This window comes from Salmo salar, chromosome 13 (assembly GCF_965601325.2).
Source record: "Salmo salar chromosome 13, fSalSal1, whole genome shotgun sequence".
Classification (NCBI taxonomy): Eukaryota; Metazoa; Chordata; class Actinopteri; order Salmoniformes; family Salmonidae; genus Salmo; species Salmo salar.
The window spans coordinates 48,567,392-48,581,286 of NC_138303.1; the positions used below are offsets into that span (position 1 = coordinate 48,567,392).

The window sequence follows — 13,895 nt, forward strand, 5'->3', positions numbered from 1 at the left end:
CAACCCCGTGAAGGGGGGATGGTGTTCTTCAGCTTGCAAACCTCCCCTTTTTTCCTCCAAACATAACAATGGTCATTATGGCCAAACAGTTCTATTTTTGTTTCATCAGACCAGAGAACATTTCTCCAAAAAGTACCATCTTTGTCCCCATGTGCAGTTGCAAACCGTAGTGTGGCTTTTTTATGGCGGTTTTGGAGCAGTGGCTTCTTCCTTGCTGAGCGGCCTTTCAGGTTATGTCGATATAGGACTCGTTTTACTGTGGATATAGATACTTTTGTACCTGTTCCTCCAACATCTTCACAAGGTCCTTTGCTGTTGTTCTGGGATTGATTTGCACTTTTTGCACCAAAGCACGTTCATCTCTAGGAGACAATGCGTCTCCTTCCTGAGCGGTATGATGGCTGCGTGGTCCCATGGTGTTTATACTTACCTACTATTGTTTGTACAGATGAACGTGGTACCTTCAGGCGTTTGGAAATTGCTCCCAAGGATGAACCAGACTTGTGGAGGTCTACAATTTTTTTTCTGAGGTCTTGGCTGATTTCTTTTGATTATCCCATGAAGTGCATAAAATAAGCCACTTCCCACTTTTCCCATTTAGACCTGGGACACCAAGTGTATGCAATTAATGACCAGGTAGAACAGAAAACTAGCAGGCTCAGAACCTCGTAGGGTAAGAGTTGAATACCCCTGTACTAGCGTATCCTAGCATATGATAGCATATGATAGCATTTATAATTACATGTGTAGTGAAAGACTTTACCAGCCTGTTTGTCTTGTACTCTGTTGATAATCCAGATAGCCTTTTTGTTCAGGGCCTCAGGCTACACAGTGCCATCTCCAACTGATGGGAAAGGAACACAGAGTGATGACTTAGTGCCAACATTGAGGCAACATTTGGGCCAACAACAAGGAAAGATAGTACTTCCACATACTAATATCCTCCACAACCCTTCGTTGAGGAAAGAGAAAGCTATACAGTAGAAGCTCCAACTTACAATAGCATGCCACTTAGCTTGTTAACTTGTTTTAACAAACAAAAGTACCATAGATACTACTAAGAATGTTAGCCTTAACTAATACATTTTTACAGTTTTGACTTGAGCCAAAGACTCATGGATTCAGGCATGTGGTTCCTGGTTTCTATTGTGTAGTCTTGCCAATGTCAATCCCTCCAGTGCTTTTGCAGTGGACAACAAACGCAGTACAGAAAGATAAATTTAGTCGGATACAGTCAAAATGTTGTTAGTGGCACAAAATGGCCATCTTGTTTCACACTCACCGACTGATTCTCCAGCAGAGTCCGTTCTGGTCCTGGATCATTTGTTTCAGTTGGTGTTGGCTGTGGATCACAAAAGAAAGAGTTCAATTGGTAGCTGGGTCATTGTTCACTTTTTGTTTGAATGTTTTTTTGGCTGAAATGTAGATGTGTCATGACTACACTTGAGAATCCAGTGGCTCAGATCATCTTGGCACTGGTTGACAAATTACCAGGCCCTCTCTCACCCACTGAAGAGGGGAGGTGGGTGCTGTGCCGCTCTTTGACTCCTCCACACACTGGTGGTATATTTTATGCAGCAGAGGACTCTCTGGCTCTCTAGTATTGAAATCGGAATGTCTTTCTCCCCAGAAGACGTTCGTCAGCCGACAACTCTAACGTCCAAAAAGTGAACTTTTAAACAATATTTCTAACATCCGAATGTGGGAAATGCTCAATGAGGAGAGGTATAAAACTAATGTCTTATTGCTTTTCATTTTGTGATGTTATTAAAAACTGTATAAATCAAATACTGTAACTGTTATCTGTCAAGTTCCCATCCAATATGTTGTCTATGTGATTAAAAGTGATGAAACTATTTTTGTTAAGGTAGGAATGTCATTTTAGTTTTCTAACGAGATCATCGTTTTTGATGATGCTTTGCACCAGTAAGTAGCCATGCCTGAGGGAGCTCAGAGAGCATATCAGCATGACGGAAACACCCCCTTTTTACCAGAGAGTATAAGGGATGAGTTGAGAATGAACATACCAGACCAGAAAAGTGTGGAGCGTTAGCTTCATGTGGGTTTGCGCTTAGTGGGACTATCATTTGTTTTTCAACAGGACAATGACCCAAAACACACCTCCAGGCTGTGTAAGGGCTATTTGACCAAGAAGGAGAGTGATGGAGTGCTGCATCAGATGACCTGGCCTCCACAATCACCCATCTCAACCATATTGAGATGGTTTGGTATGAGTTGGACCGCAGAGTGAAGGAAAAACAGCCAACAAGTGCTCAGCATATGTGGGACTGTTGGAAAAGCATTCCTCATGAAGCTGGTTGAGAGAATGCCAAGAGTGTGCAAAGCTGTCATCAAGGCAAAGGGTGGCTACTTTGAAGAATCTAAAATCTCAAATATATTTAGATTTGTTTAACACTTCTTTGGTCACTACATGATTCCATATGTGTTATTTAATAGTTTTGATGTCTTCACTATTATTTTACAATGTAGAAAATAGTAAAACATAATGAAAAACCCTGGAATGAGTAGCTGTGTACAAACTTTTGACTGGTACTATATATAGCTGTACTATGAGGTGGAATATTGTGCACTGACGAGCATCACATACCATGATGGGTTGCTGGACCAGGGTGTTGCAGCTCTCACACATGTTTTCGAAGATCCTGTTAGCAGCGTTGTGGCGGGCAGTGGTGGTAAACTTGGAGGCCACGGTCAAAGGATAGCTCAAAGACTAGATGAAAAGAGGGAGAGATAGAACATGGCACGATCATTTAATGAAGTTGGAAAGAAAGCAGAAATAGGCTTCCAACCAAGGCTACCTAGCTCCAGCAGCAGTATGTCAATCGTTACCTGGGGGTGTTACTGTATAATGTCAGTGTGCAGCTGGTGGATGAGGCGGCCCACAAGAGCGCGGGGAGCATCAATGTGGGCAATCACCTATGGGCGAGGGGGCAAGAGGGAGACATGACATAGTTATCCCCCCCTTGGAAATGCAATGTGGCTTTCCTATTCTGTTATTGTCCTATACGACTTTGTTGAATGACTGTTATGGATGATTCATGGCCCAAAACCAACCTTGCCCATGGGAATAATTCAGTTTCTAGTACTTTTATCACAATGGACATAACAATAAAAGCAAATTGAAAATGAGCATGTGAGATCCAGGTGTCCATCTGAATGGTGTTGATGCCCTTCACCAGTGTCTTGTTGACTTCAGGCCAGTGCCCATAGTCAAACCAGAGGGTCAGCACCCTGGAGAAAGTAAACATGGAGCATCACATCTTGTGTCCATTGTATATTTATTTACAGGTTCACACACAACAAAAACGTTTCCCTGAAAAGCTGAATTTCAACACACATTCAAACCAAAGCAAATCGACACCAAGGCATCAAGTCCATGAAGCAACACAAATTATTCTCTCTGCCACCAGAGGGCTCCCTCTCAACATATTTCAATTCGGGGTCTATCAATGTTGTCTGTTTGGGCTTTCAGAGTTCTGGGCATCTCAGAGGAGGAGTGCTGATCTAGGTTCAGGTCTCCCCCATCCTTATAATCTTATTAATTTTGATCTAAAAGAGAAGAATGATCCTAGATCAGCACTCCTACTCTAATAATTTTTTGTGACTACTGGCCCTGGCCCCGTGTGGAGACTCACCTGAGGGTGTCCTGGGAGGTGTTCCCCCTGGAGAGGGAAATGGAGTGGAAGAAATCCTGGACAGCAGGAACCACATAGAGAAGTAACGTCTTGGAGAGGTCCTGTGCTTGCCAAGCAACAGGGAGAATGAAGGAGAGAAAGAATTGTGATTGATTGTACTTTGAATTCATTAAGGAATTAATTCATAGACAGAAGACCTAAATTGCTCCCTTTGAAATTAATAGATTTGTCTGAATTATCTGAATTATCTTACCACAAACAAACAACCAATTTGTTGTCAACAGAGCGGAGGGAAAGCTTAATCTACTGCTTGCACAATAGGTTTTTTCTGTCACTCTTTCTTTTTTGGTGGGATATCAAGTTGTCACACCAGCCTCACTTGTCCTTCAACTCAAATTCTCTCCTTGTCTCTCATTGACATCAACATGTGATTTAGGCAACGTTTGAAGTTACACACAGGTCTGTCAAATTAGTTCGGATTTAATGAATTAATGAATTAATGCATTAATGAAGCCTATGGATTGAGTAGAATATAATAACTTTATTGTGCCATGGATGCAAGTCCTATATACATGTACTGTAGTTATTACCACGTATGAGTTCCCCCACATTGTAGCCTGTACATTGAATATATTCACTGATCATGTACTCCTCCTTGGCAAATAAGTTGCAGTTCAGGTATGAATCTCTGAGACATTGTTTTTCAATCATATCCAATACCAGGTGTATCAAACTCCATTCTTTGAATGATGCGGTGTCTGCATGTATGTATTACAATTATACACTTCAACAGTGTTTACCACTCCTGCTCCTGGGACATCAATGATTACACATTGTAACTATGCAATAGACTAGCAATATGATTTAAGTAAAGCCTGATTTGTAATTCATATATACAGGAAAAAAACTGTGCATGTCTAACTCCCTTCATCTGCATTGATCAGATGACACTGGATAGGTGTAGTATTCCAATGAGATACTTAATTTCAACCAGTGGAGAATGTGAAACGCTTTATTGAAAGTTCATTATTCAGGTGTTATAAATACATAATACATGCATTAAAAAGATTATATTTGTGATAATATTATAAATACAAGTTCAATCTGTACTTCAATGCACATATGGTGTGCATTATAAAAAAAAGAGGAAGAAAGAGGAGTTGGGAGAGAGGTGTAGAAGACAGAAAGGGAAAGAGGTAAGAACAGAGGAGCAGGGAAGACAGCATATGATTAATGAATTCCAATGCTACCCTAATATTCTCTCAGTTCATCACAATTACAGTGTCTCTTGTGATGTCTCCTAACCAGGCTCCTAGCCGGCCTGAAGGTTATCTTAAGAGCGGGTGAGGTGGCATTGGCGGGACTGGCTTCCTCTCACATCAAAACATACCTGCAGACGAAAGACAGATGGATAGAGAGATGCCCGCATGGGGCATCCTTGCCTTAATGGCCCTGACTTTCTGGTCTAACTCTTCATCTGACATATCAGAATAGCATTCCCTGACAGACATATTATGTTCTTTCATCCTTCTGTAAAAAAAGCTAACCGTTACACTGTCATGAAATATGATTATATATCGACTATGAAACAAATAGGACATGTGTAACGGCTGTCGTTGAAATGAGACCAAGGTGCAGCGGAGGATGTGGGAATAAAAAATAAAGGAAAGCCGCACACTCTAAGAGCTCAGATGCAAAAATTTAATAACCAACGTTTCGACAGCGAAGCTGTCTTCAGCAGGGTAGCAGAGGATGTGTTCATCTTGAAAGGTTTAAATGACCGAATTAACACTATACAAAAAATAAACCAAAAGAACGACCAGCAACAGTTCTGTCAGGAACAAACTCTAAACAGAAAACATTCACCCACAAACCCCAAAGGAAAAGCAGGCTGCCTATGTATGATTCCCAATCAGCAACAACGATCTACACCTGTTCCTGATTGAGAGCCATACACGGCCGAAACAAAGAAAACCACCAACATAGAAAAAGAAACCTAGAACGCCCACCCATGTCACACCCTGGCCTAACCAAAAATAGAGAACAAAAAACCCTCTCTATGGCCAGGGCATTACAACATGGCCTGCTTATGGGTTGCCATGAAAGAAAGTTAGATTAATTCAACTGAAAATGGCGAGAACAGGCGTTCGTAGCTATATGTTTTTGGTTAGTTTGAGAATAATAATTGCATGATTTATCATACAATTGAAGTCGGAAGTTTACATACACTTAGGTTGGAGTCATTAAAACTTGTTTTTCAACCACTCCACAAATTTCTTGTATAAAAACTATAGTTTTGGCAAGTCGTTTAGGACATCTTCTTTGTGCATGACACAAGTCATTTTTCCAACAATTGTTTACAGACAGATTATTTCACTTATAATTCATTGTATCACAATTCCAATGGGTCAGAAGTTTACATACACTAAGTTGACTGTGCCTTTAAACAGCTTGGAAAATTCCAGAAAATTATGTTATGGCTTTAGAAGCTTCTGTTAGGCTAATTGACATCATTTGTGTCAATAGGAGGTGTACCTGTGGATGTACTTCAAGGCCTACCTTCAAACTCAGTGCCTCTTTGCTTGACATCATGGGAAAATCAAAAGAAATCAGCCAAGACCTCAGAAAAAACATTGTAGATCTCCACAAGTCTGGTTCATCCTTGGGAGCAATTTCCAAACGTCTGAAGGTACCACGTTCATCTGTACAAACAAAAGTACACAAGTATAAACACCATGGGACCACGCAGCCGTCATACCGCTCAGGAAGGAGACGCATTCTGTCTCCTAGAGATGAACGTACTTTGGTGCGAAAGGTGCAAATCAATCCCAGAACAACAGCAAAGGACCTTGTGAAGATGCTGAAGATAACAGGTACAAAAGTATTTATATCCACAGTAAAACGAGTCCTATATCAATATAACCTGAAAGGCCGCTCAGCAAGGAAGAAGACACTGCTCCAAAACTGCCATGAAAAAGCCAGACTACAGTTTGCAACTGCACATGGGGACAAAGATAGTACTTTTTGGAGAAATATCCTCTGGTCTGATGAAACAAAAATAGAACAGTTTGGCCGTAATGACCATCGCTATATTTGGAAGAAAAAGGGTGAGGCTTTCAAGCCGAAGAGCATCATCCCAACTGTGAAGCACAGGGGTGGCAGCATCATGTTGTATGTATGTATGTATCTATGTATCTATGTAATATTGTAGAATGTTATGAACCGACACTGAATCGTAGGAGCTAACTACTAGCTATGTAACGTTAGAAGTTGGACAGAAGAACGCCCAGTGCTGCTTACCTGAGATGCCATCATCACACAGTCCTTCGCAGGTGTCCGCTATGACTTCCTTTGTGTCGAAAAGAAAGGCTGAGCAGAGCAGTATTGGTTGTAGCCAAACTGACACTCAAAAAATGGGCAAAATAGAGGGTGGTTCATAGCAAAATTAGTTTTGTTTTCAAATGCATTTTTTGTTCTCTAAATCTTTTTGGTGAATAAAATGCATAAAGTTTTGCGCTGTATTACAAAATATTTCATTGCAACATTTTTTTTTTTTACTTTGAAGCCTCGTTTTTGCTTTCGGAACAATTATTTTTGATTGAGAATAAAAACGTTTTGCTCTTGACAAAAAGACATCCATTTGTTGCAAGTTGGGGAGGAGGGCTAATAGCTGAGCTGAACAATAGACTATTCAACCTGTACTAAAGAATAGTCTAATAGCTGACAATGAATGGGCAATATAAACCAAATAATAAATTGATAATTGTGCATGACTTCAAATGAAACAAGCAGGAAGCAGGTTTTGAAACCTCAACCTTCTTGCCCGAAGTCCAGCGCTATCGAGCGCGCTATCGACTTTCCAAATAAGTTACCTTACACGTTATGTTGGCTGACAATTTGTTAGCTACGCTGTCCTTACGAACCACATAGCATATCTTTACAGCAGTATGTACCGGTATGTCAGCTAGCTACCTAATGTTAGTAGTTATACATCAAACATGCCAGTATATTAACTATAGGCTATCTAACTACCCAACGTTTATTGACTTGATAATTCCCGTCATTCTTAGCTTAGAAATGGTATAGTTGTGTGCATTCTCAATGGACATTCGGGTGCTTTCATAAATTGGCTCTGGCTATCTACTCCGATTTCAGAGCACTCTTGTCTGAGTGTACCAGAGTGCAGAATAATGAATTTAGTGTGAGTAAAATGGTCAGAGGTCCATTTGTGTCTGGAAGTAGCTAGCAAGCTAGCCAACGTTAGCTTGTGTGCTTGACTGCCGTTGTAAGGCCAGAACACTCAAATCAGCCCTACAGTGAGGGAAAAATTATTTGATCCCCTGCTGATTTTGTATGTTTGCCCACTGACAAAGAAATGATCAGTCTATAATTGAAATGGTAGGTTTATTTGAACTGTGAGAGACAGAATAACAACAACAAAAATCCAGAAAAACACATGTCTAAAATGTTATAAATTGATTTGCATTTTAATGAGAGAAATAAGTATTTGACCCCCTCTCAATCAGAAAGATTTCTGGCTCCCAGGTGTCTTTTATACAGGTAACGAGCTGAGATTAGGAGCACACTCTTAAAGGGAGTGCTCCTAATCTCAGTTTGTTACCTGTATAAAAGACACCTGTCCACAGAAGCAATCAATCAATCAATCAATCAGATTCCAAACTCTCCACCATGGCCAAGACCAAAGAGCTCTCCAAGGATGTCAGGGACAAGATTGTAGACCTACACATGGCTGGAATGGGCTACAAGACCATCGCCAAGCAGCTTGGTGAGAAGGTGACAACAGTTGGCGCGATTATTCACAAATGGAAGAAACACAAAAGAACTGTCAATCTCACTGCAAGATCTCACCTCGTGGAGTTGCAATGATCATGAGAACGGTGAGGAATCAGCCCAGAACTACATGGGAGGATCTTGTCAATGATCTCAAGGCAGCTGGGACCATAGTCACCAAGAAAACAATTGGTAACACACTACGCCGTGAAGGACTGAAATCCTGCAGCGCCCGCAAGGTCGTCCTGCTCAAGAAAACATATTCATGCCCATCTGAAGTTTGCCAATGAACATCTGAATGATTCAGAGGACAACTGGGTGAAAGTGTTGTGGTCAGATGAGACCAAAATGGAGCTCATTGGCATCAACTCAACTCGCCGTGTTTGGAGGAGGAGGAATGCTGCCTATGACCATTAGAACACCTTCCCCACCGTCAAACATGGAGGTGGAAACATTATGCTTTGGGGGTGTTTTTCTGCTAAGGGGACAGGACAACTTCACCGCATCAAAGGGACGATGGACAGGGCCATGTACCATCAAATCTTGGGTGAGAACCTCCTTCCCTCAGCCAGGGCATTGAAATGGGTCGTGGATGGGTATTCCAGCATGACAATGACCCAAAACACACAGCCAAGGCAACAAAGGAGTGGCTCAAGAAGAAGCAAATTAAGGTCCTGGAGTGGCCTAGCCAGTCTCCAGACCTTAATCCCATAGAAAATCTATGGAGGGAGCTGAAGGTTCGAGTTGCCAAACGTCAGCCTCGAAACCTTAATGACTTGGAGAAGATCTGCAAAGAGGAGTGGGACAAAATCCCTCCTGAGATGTGTGCAAACCTGCTGGCCAACAACAAGAAGCGTCTGACCTCTGTGATTGCCAACAAGGGTTTTGCAACCAAGTACTAAGTCATGTTTTGCAGAGGGGTCAAATACTTATTTCCCTCATTAAAATGCAAATCAATTTATAACATTTTTGACATGTGTTTTTCTGGATTTTTTTGTTGTTATTCTGTCTCTCACTGTTCAAATAAACCTACCATTAAAATTATAGACTGATCATTTCTTTGTCAGTGGGCAAACGTACAAAATCAGTAGGGGATCAAATACTTTTTTCCCTCACTGTATGTCCAGTGTGCGCTCAGAGTAAAACGGTCTGAATTTTTTTTCGTTTTTCATGGAATAGAAACACCATAATATTAATCAAATTAATTAAGCAAGTACCAGTCAAAAGTTTGGACATACGTACTCATTCCAGGATTTTTCTATATTATTACTATTTTATACATTGTAGAATAATAGTGAAGACATCACAACTATGAAATAACACATATGGAATCAGTTAAGAACAAATTCTTATTACAAGGACAGCCTACTCCTTCCTCCTGGTCGGGGAATTGAACCCCGGTCTCCCGCTTGCCTGCAATATGGAAGATTATCGAATGCTTCTCAAAGATGCCCTCTGGTGGTAAAACTAGCACTTGGATTAACAGAAAAAATGGCTCACAATTAAATGACGTGCCACAGAATGCAGCCCGCAAGGTGTGCCACAACTGTTTAAGGAGGAACCACTGTAAATGGAGGACTTAACATGAGGTGCTCAACATTAATGCCTGATGGGAGTGACAGGGGTTAGAGGTGAAAGGTGAGGGAGGTGACTGACCTTGTATCAGTTGCAGTCGTGCTTCGTGGATTGGCTGTAGTATTGCAGCTCTTTGGGGATGGTGCTATCGTTGATGCCCTGCAGACAGCTGCCACTCACCTAGCCCCAGGAAGCACCTAGAGAGGGATGGAGGGAGAGAGAGAGACAGGCTTGGTCACAAGATGGATCGTCAGCAGAATACGGCCTAGGCTCTAGGGCTTGTTTTCACAAAGTCTCTCAGAGTAGGAGTGCTGATCTAGGATCAAGTCCCCATCTTATTCATAATTATTTAGAAGCCAAATAATTCTAGATCAACACTCATACTGTGATACATTTCATGAATACGGGCCGAGGGTTGCATCAAGGTCCGATTAATCTGAAGAGCCTTGGCAAGCTTGTGTCAACAGCTAAGGGCTGGTATGTGATATGAAGCTCTTACAGTAAGTCAGGCCCTTTCATTTGTTTGTTAGTATGATGAATGCTTTCCACGTGGTGTTTCCTGGCAGTCAATCTACCCTCTCTACAGAGAAGATGCCACAGAGGAGGCGCGTCCACACACTCCTCTCTACCCCTTATTGCCTTTTTTGGCCACTGACATGGCCTTAGGCCCAGATCTGTGGTAAACTCGGGAGTACAATTTTTACTTGACTATGAGAAAAGTCTGTTCGGTTGTTACAATTTCTTAAATATGTTGGGAAAGTTATCATTTATACACTGTGCTCACTGTCACCACAAATTGTCTGGGGGACTTGGCAATGGATGTCCAACACAGTACTAGTGCAGTCCATTAATTAAAATGAAGGAGAATGATGGGAAGAGTTGTAATTAAAAATCACAAGTGATTCTAAGACCTTTCAGTAGCTAAAGTAATGCGCCGCCGTTTTTGGTAATGATACCTAAGTTTGATAAATGTCTTTGCGCGACTTCAATCTTCTTTCTCTTTTTAATATTGCCAAACGCGTGATTGGTTTATAACACGTCTCACCAGGAACTGGCGAGTGCTGCACAGCAATCCACCCCTCAGCTCCTAACTGTGTGGAGCACTATTTCCAGATAGAACTTGTAATAAATTATCCATCAGCATTACCTAATCTTGCTGAGTGCTTTTCCATGTGAAAATACACTACCGGTTCAGTTTCTCTGACAAACCGCTTCTCCTTAAGAAAAACACAGAAAACGGTCTGCATCGGAGAAGAAATAGTGCCAGTAGCGCTTCTGTGTTACCACGAGAACTCAGACAGAAGATTCCAAGGTTGCAGGTTGCATGGTAATTTCCTTGTAAGGTGTCCAGTTTTCAAACGAATAGCTCTAAAATTACAATGAATTATTCTGGTGAGATGGCAGTGTGTGTGTGCACGGACCAGGTGTGCACCATTCCACAGTGCCGACCTGTTTTCGGGAAAGTGTGTCAGAACGTCTGAAGAAAATGGTGCTAACAAAGTTACACAGCTGTTTTCCCGACACGACATTCCACAGACAACGAGAATCCTTGTCAGGAAGTGCAACGGCAAGTATGAAACACTCCTTTTCTGGTGTCATGTTCGCTTGTTGCCTCAAGAATTATGAGGTGTGTTTGTAGAGTGGCTAGTGAAACCTTAAAAGGTGAAGAGTGTGCAATGCCTTAAAATGTAATCTAATCCTAAATACAATTGAAGTCAGAAGTATACATACACCTTAGCCAAATACATTTAAACTCAGGTTTTCACTATTCCTGACACATAATCCAAGTAACAATTCCCTGTCTTAGGTCAGTTAGGATCACCACTTTATTTTAAGAATGTGACATGTCAGAATAATAGTAGAGAGAATTATTTATTTCAGCTTTTATTTCTTTCATCACATTCAGAAATCAAATCAAATGTATTTGTCACATACACATGGTTAGCAGGTGTTAATGCAAGTGTAGCGAAATGCTTGTGCTTCTAGTTCCGACCATGCAGTAATATCTAACAAGTAATATAACCTAACAATTCCACAACAACTACCTTATACACACAAGTGTAAAGGAATTAATACGAATATGTACATAAAATATATAAATGAGTGATGGCCAAATGGCATAGGCAAGATGCAGTAGATGATATAGAGTACAGTACATACATATGAGATGAGCAATGCAGGGTATGAAAACATTATATGAAGTGACATTGTTTAAAGTGGCTAGTGATACCTTACATCAAGATGGCAAGATGCAGTAGATGGTATGGTGTACAGTATATACATATGAGATGAGCAATGTAGGGTATGAGAACATTATATAAAGTGGCATTGTTTAAAGTGGCTAGTGGTACATTTAATTACATCAGATGGTATAGAGTACAGTATATACATAAGAGATGAGTAATGTAGGGTAAGTAAACATAATATAAATTGGCTAGTGATAAATTGATTACATCAATTTTTCCATTATTGAAGTGGGTGGAGTTGAGTCAGTATGTTGGCAGCAGCCACTCAATGTTAGTGATGGCTGTTTAACAGTCTGATGGCCTTGAGATAGAAGCTGTTTTTCAGTCTCTCGGTCCCCGCTTTGATGCACCTGTACTGACCTTGCCTTCTGGATGATAGCGGGGTGAACAGGCAGTGGCTCGGGTGGTTGTTGTCCTTGATGATGTTTTTAGCCTTCCTGTGACATCGGGTGGTGTAGGTGTCCTGGAGGGCAGGTAGTTTGCACCCGGTGATGTGTTGTGCAGACCTCACTACCCTCTGGAGAGCCTTCCGGTTATGGGCGGAGCAGCTGCCGTACCAGGCGGTGACACAGCCCGACAGGATGCTCTCGATTGTGCATCTGTAAAAGTTTGTGAGTGTTTTTGGTGACAAGACAAATTTCTTCAGCCTCCTGAGGTTGAAGAGGCGCTGCTGCGCCTTCTTCACCACGCTGTCTGTGTGGGTGGACCATTTCAGTTTGTCCGTGATGTGTACGCCGTGGAACTTAAAACTCTCCTCCCTCTCCACTACTGTCCTGTCAATGTGGATAGTGGGCTGCTCCCTCTGCTGTTTCCTGAAGTCCACGATCATCTCCTTTGTTTTGTTGACATTGAGTGTGAGGTTATTTTCCTGACACCATACTCTGAGGGCCCTCACCTCCTCCCTGTAGGCCGTCTCATTGTTGTTGGTAATCAAGCCTACCAATGTAGCGTCGTCTGCAAACTTGATGATTGAGTTGGAAGCGTGCATGGCCACGCAGTCATGGGTGAACAGGGAGTACAGTAGAGGGCTGAGAACGCACCCTTGTGGGGACCCAGTGTTGAGGATCAGCAGGGTGGAGATGTTGTTACCTACCCTCACCACCTAGAGGCGGCCCGTCAGGAAGTCCAGGACCCAGTTGCACAGGGCGGGGTCGAGACCCAGGGTCTCGAGCTTAATGATGAGTTTGGAGGGTACTATGGTGTTGAATGCTGAGCTGTAATCGATGAACAGCATTCTTACATAGGTATTCCTCTTGTCCAGATGGGTTAGGGCAGTGTGCAGTGTGATGGCGATTGCGTCGTCTGTGGACCTATTGTGGCAGTAAGCAAATTGAAGTGGGTCTAGGGTGTCAGGTAGGGTGGAGGTGATATGGTCCTTGACTAGTCTCTCAAAGCACTTCATGATGACAGAAGTGAGTGCTACGGGGCGGTAGTCATTTAGCTCAGTTACCTTAGCTTTCTTGGGAACAGGAACAATGGTGGCCCTCTTGAAGCATGTGGAGACAGCAGATTGGGATAAGGATTGATTGAATATGTCTGTAAACACACAAGCCAGCTGGTCTGCGCATGCTCTGAGGACGCGGCCGGGGATGCCGTCTGGGCCTGCAGCCTTGCGAGCATTAACACG

General features: G+C 42.1%; 1 pseudogene; it reads right to left on the reverse strand.

The window, feature by feature from the left end:
* Positions 1 to 811: 811 nt before the first annotated feature.
* The window catches only part of LOC106567298 (serine/threonine-protein kinase mTOR-like), a 131,419-nt pseudogene continuing 118,335 nt past the window's right edge, over positions 812 to 13,895 (reverse strand).